The sequence below is a fragment of the Schistocerca piceifrons genome, unplaced genomic scaffold, assembly GCF_021461385.2.
Source record: "Schistocerca piceifrons isolate TAMUIC-IGC-003096 unplaced genomic scaffold, iqSchPice1.1 HiC_scaffold_2388, whole genome shotgun sequence".
NCBI lineage: Eukaryota > Metazoa > Arthropoda > Insecta > Orthoptera > Acrididae > Schistocerca > Schistocerca piceifrons.
In genome coordinates this window covers 35,001-40,000 of record NW_025728324.1, presented here as the reverse complement: position 1 = coordinate 40,000, position 5,000 = coordinate 35,001, and the positions used below count along the sequence as shown (strand labels likewise).

The 5,000-nt window shown below is 54.0% G+C and overlaps 1 non-coding gene across 1 annotated transcript in view; it reads left to right on the top strand.

Annotated features, from left to right (window-relative positions):
- Positions 1–4,084: 4,084 nt before the first annotated feature.
- The window catches only part of LOC124742944, a 1,909-nt gene continuing 993 nt past the window's right edge, over positions 4,085–5,000 (top strand). The window contains exon 1 of the ribosomal RNA XR_007010298.1: positions 4,085–5,000. This exon is cut by the window's right edge and continues 993 nt beyond it. This is a non-coding gene — a ribosomal RNA (small subunit ribosomal RNA).

Here is a 5,000-nt window from a genome sequence, read left to right as displayed (position 1 = left end):
CCACACGTCAGCCAGACACTCTGATCACGCACCACTCTCTGCTTCTAACAGGCGCACATACAATATGTAAGCACCAGCATGGAACAACATCCAGTGCATCCTCTCCGCCACATTACACAATCCACACTATCACAACCAGACCAGGAGGTCCATGCGGAAAATAGAATATCCCACCCTTTCGACATCCACCATTGCGCAGATAAGGCACCAACACCCACACATGTCCTATACAACGGTGCACCCAACATCACAATAGTACCTCCTGTCACAGCGCACAAACAATGACATGAGTCAAAGACACAGGTCTGACACAAGCATAGAATTGGAGCGCCGCCTCTAATAAGCCAAAGGTGCATCCTGACGTGACAAATCTCATCATGTCACAAGCATTCACTTACTATAATCACTATCAACGAACCTGCCGCCCCGCCCCCCCCCCCCCCCCACACCTTTCCTTACAACAACGTGTAACCTAACCTAACCCATGTTGTACCTTAACCTAACCCATGTTGTACCTTAACCTAACCCATGTTGTGCCTTAACCTAACCCATGTTGTGCCTTAACCTAACCCATGTTGTCCCCTAACCTAACCCAAGTTGTCCCCTAACCTAACCCATGTTGTCCCTTAACCTAACCCATGTTGTGCCTTAACCTAACCCATGTTGTGCCTTAACCTAACCCATGTTGTCCCCTAACCTAACCCATGTTGTCCCCTAACCTAACCCATGTTGTGCCTTAACCTAACCCATGTTGTCCCCTAACCTAACCCATGTTGTGCCTTAACCTAACCCATGTTGTCCCCTAACCTAACCCATGTTGTCCCCTAACCTAACCCATGTTGTCCCCTAACCTAACCCATGTTGTGCCTTAACCTAACCCATGTTGTGCCTTAACCTAACCCATGTTGTCCCCTAACCTAACCCAAGTTGTCCCCTAACCTAACCCATGTTGTCCCCTAACCTAACCCATGTTGTGCCTTAACCTAACCCATGTTGTGCCTTAACCTAACCCATGTTGTGCCTTAACCTAACCCATGTTGTCCCCTAACCTAACCCATGTTGTCCCCTAACCTAACCCATGTTGTGCCTTAACCTAACCCATGTTGTCCCCTAACCTAACCCATGTTGTGCCTTAACCTAACCCATGTTGTCCCCTAACCTAACCCATGTTGTCCCCTAACCTAACCCATGTTGTCCCCTAACCTAACCCATGTTGTGCCTTAACCTAACCCATGTTGTGCCTTAACCTAACCCATGTTGTCCCCTAACCTAACCCATGTTGTCCCCTAACCTAACCCATGTTGTCCCCTAACCTAACCCATGTTGTCCCCTAACCTAACCCATGTTGTCCCCTAACCTAACCCATGTTGTCCCCTAACCTAACCCATGTTGTCCCCTAACCTAACCCATGTTGTCCCCTAACCTAACCCATGTTGTCCCCTAACCTAACCCATGTTGTCCCCTAACCTAACCCATGTTGTGCCCTAACCTAACCCATGTTGTGCCCTAACCTAACCCATGTTGTGCCCTAACCTAACCCATGTTGTGCCTTAACCTAACCCATGTTGTCCCCTAACCTAACCCATGTTGTCCCCTAACCTAACCCATGTTGTCCCCTAACCTAACCCATGTTGTCCCCTAACCTAACCCATGTTGTGCCTTAACCTAACCCATGTTGTCCCCTAACCTAACCCATGTTGTCCCCTAACCTAACCCATGTTGTCCCCTAACCTAACCCATGTTGTCCCCTAACCTAACCCATGTTGTCCCCTAACCTAACCCATGTTGTCCCCTAACCTAACCCATGTTGTGCCCTAACCTAACCCATGTTGTCCCCTAACCTAACCCATGTTGTGCCTTAACCTAACCCATGTTGTGCCTTAACCTAACCCATGTTGTCCCCTAACCTAACCCATGTTGTCCCCTAACCTAACCCATGTTGTGCCTTAACCTAACCCATGTTGTGCCGTAACCTAACCCATGTTGTGCCTTAACCTAACCCATGTTGTGCCTTAACCTAACCCATGTTGTGCCTTAACCTAACCCATGTTGTGCCTTAACCTAACCCATGTTGTGCCTTAACCTAACCCACGTTGTCCCCTAACGTAACCCACGTTGTCCCCTAACGTAACCCACGTTGTCCCCTAACGTAACCCACGTTGTCCCCTAACGTAACCCACGTTGTCCCCTAACGTAACCCACGTTGTCCCCTAACGTAACCCACGTTGTCCCCTAACGTAACCCACGTTGTCGCCTATCGTAACCCACGTTGTCGCCTAAACCTGCTCTGTAATTGTTATACGACTCGTTCAATTAGTGTAGTGTTGCCCACCCGCAACCCTCGCAATATAGTTCGCTACTCGCACTGCCCGCTCCCCTGTGTATCGCTTCATGTTAAACACCTTGCAAGTCTTGCTGACTTTCCACATGCTCCTGCTGTACACTGTAATGTGGATGGCAGCAGGGCGTACATGCCGCCCCCCCCCCCCCCCCACCTCTCCCCACGTCCCCACCTTGCCCCCTGCCTTCGCAAGGTGGTTGGTGACAAGTTTGCATGTTCAATGCCCTTCGCATGCGACGTACGCAGGCTACGTTGTGGTGCGGCCTGTGTCAACTGTCCGCTGATGTCGTACGCGTGAACCACAATCTGTACTGCACATTCGTCCTTATGTACTGAATGATACATCGTGGCACATGTGTGACCGTACAACGACTGCGCCCAAAAACGGCGGACCATACAGTGCAAATATTGTGCACGCAGCTACGTGTCGTCTCCCTATGAGAGCTGGATTGCAGTGTGGTACGCCATAGAGACGTGTGGGAGGAACGGACGCCGTGGATGGCGATCAGCATGAGCTGTCTGTTGATGTATTCGGACCTAGTCGTCTCTCCTCACACACCGTGATGGCATGGTGCAGCGCGTTCCATATCTGCGACATGCTACAGAAGCCGGTTGACAGTCGTTCGAGCAATGGACATCGCATACGTACGGGGGCCACCTTCCACGTATTGTCTAGGCGTGCACATTTTGTTGCGTGTATGTGGGCAGACGTAGTGTGGCGTGACACCTGACACAGGCATGCAATAATGGTTGAAGTTGCAAATGGCGATGGACGCCTACGTTTTCTGGTGAAGTTACGCAAATGAAGAAATGGTAACCCGTTGTGGTGCGGTTGTTCTCGCTAGGGGTGAATCGGTGATGGCGACGATAGGTTGAGGTACTAACCGGTTGTTCCAGCGATACCCACCATGCCGACGAAACTGAACGGCATCTGGGTGTGAAGCGATACGCGGCGGTGGCTGGGTGGGACCGTCCCCGGCCGGTGAGGGGGCGCCTCCCGGCGTGCTGGCCGCGCGGTGCGTGGGCGCACGCGCTACAGCCGGCTGGTGGGGGCGGCCAGTGGCAGGCGCGCCGGCCGACGGACGCGGCAGGCGTCGCAGCTGCGCGCCGGCGCACCCTGCGCGCGGCGCCGTGCGGCCAAAGTAGGTCCTCGCGGGCCCGGTGCGAAGCGCGGTGGACATCTGCAGTGTGCTGGTCCGATTGAGGACTGTGTGCGTTGAGGATGCGCCGCCGCCCGGCGCTCGGCGCCGCGACGCCGTCTGCTGCTCGGTCGCCCCAGCGGTTCTCGCTGGTGGTTTGTATCGCAGCTGTGCGGATGTGTTGGCGTGTGCGCTGTGCTGGGAGAGTTCGCTTCGGCACCCAAGTGGGGCTTTTGTCCTTCTGTGGCGCTGGCGTTGGAGCTGCCGGTCACCGTAGGTGGCGCGTGTTGTCTCCCGCCGGCAATGCCACGACAGCACGCTCCCGGGCCTCTGTCGGCAGCGGCAAGCTCAGTTGGGAGCACGGGTGGTCGCACCGAAAGCGTCTACTCGCCTAACTCCGGGCGATTGCGCCTCTCTCGAACCCGACCAAGTACTTGGGACGGCGCTGCGCGCCGCCGGGACCTGAGAGGGTTTCGAGGTGTATTGTGCAGGGGAGCTCAGCCTCCTCCTGTTTGCAGAATGATTGAGCGGACGCTTGCGTGTTCGCGCGGGCCCCCGGGACACACTCCCGGGCGGCCGGCTGCTCAGCTCTAGTTGACGCAGCTCCCTGGTTGATCCTGCCAGTAGTCATATGCTTGTCTCAAAGATTAAGCCATGCATGTCTCAGTACAAGCCGCATTAAGGTGAAACCGCGAATGGCTCATTAAATCAGTTATGGTTCCTTAGATCGTACCCACGTTACTTGGATAACTGTGGTAATTCTAGAGCTAATACATGCAAACAGAGTCCCGACCAGAGATGGAAGGGACGCTTTTATTAGATCAAAACCAATCGGTCGGCTCGTCCGGTCCGTTTGCCTTGGTGACTCTGAATAACTTTGGGCTGATCGCACGGTCCTCGTACCGGCGACGCATCTTTCAAATGTCTGCCTTATCAACTGTCGATGGTAGGTTCTGCGCCTACCATGGTTGTAACGGGTAACGGGGAATCAGGGTTCGATTCCGGAGAGGGAGCCTGAGAAACGGCTACCACATCCAAGGAAGGCAGCAGGCGCGCAAATTACCCACTCCCGGCACGGGGAGGTAGTGACGAAAAATAACGATACGGGACTCATCCGAGGCCCCGTAATCGGAATGAGTACACTTTAAATCCTTTAACGAGTATCTATTGGAGGGCAAGTCTGGTGCCAGCAGCCGCGGTAATTCCAGCTCCAATAGCGTATATTAAAGTTGTTGCGGTTAAAAAGCTCGTAGTTGGATTTGTGTCCCACGCTGTTGGTTCACCGCCCGTCGGTGTTTAACTGGCATGTATCGTGGGACGTCCTGCCGGTGGGGCGAGCCGAAGGCGTGCGACCGCCCCGTGCGTGCTCGTGCGTCCCGAGGCGGACCCCGTTGAAATCCTACCAGGGTGCTCTTTATTGAGTGTCTCGGTGGGCCGGCACGTTTACTTTGAACAAATTAGAGTGCTTAAAGCAGGCAAGCCCGCCTGAATACTGTGTGCATGGAATAATGGAATAGGAC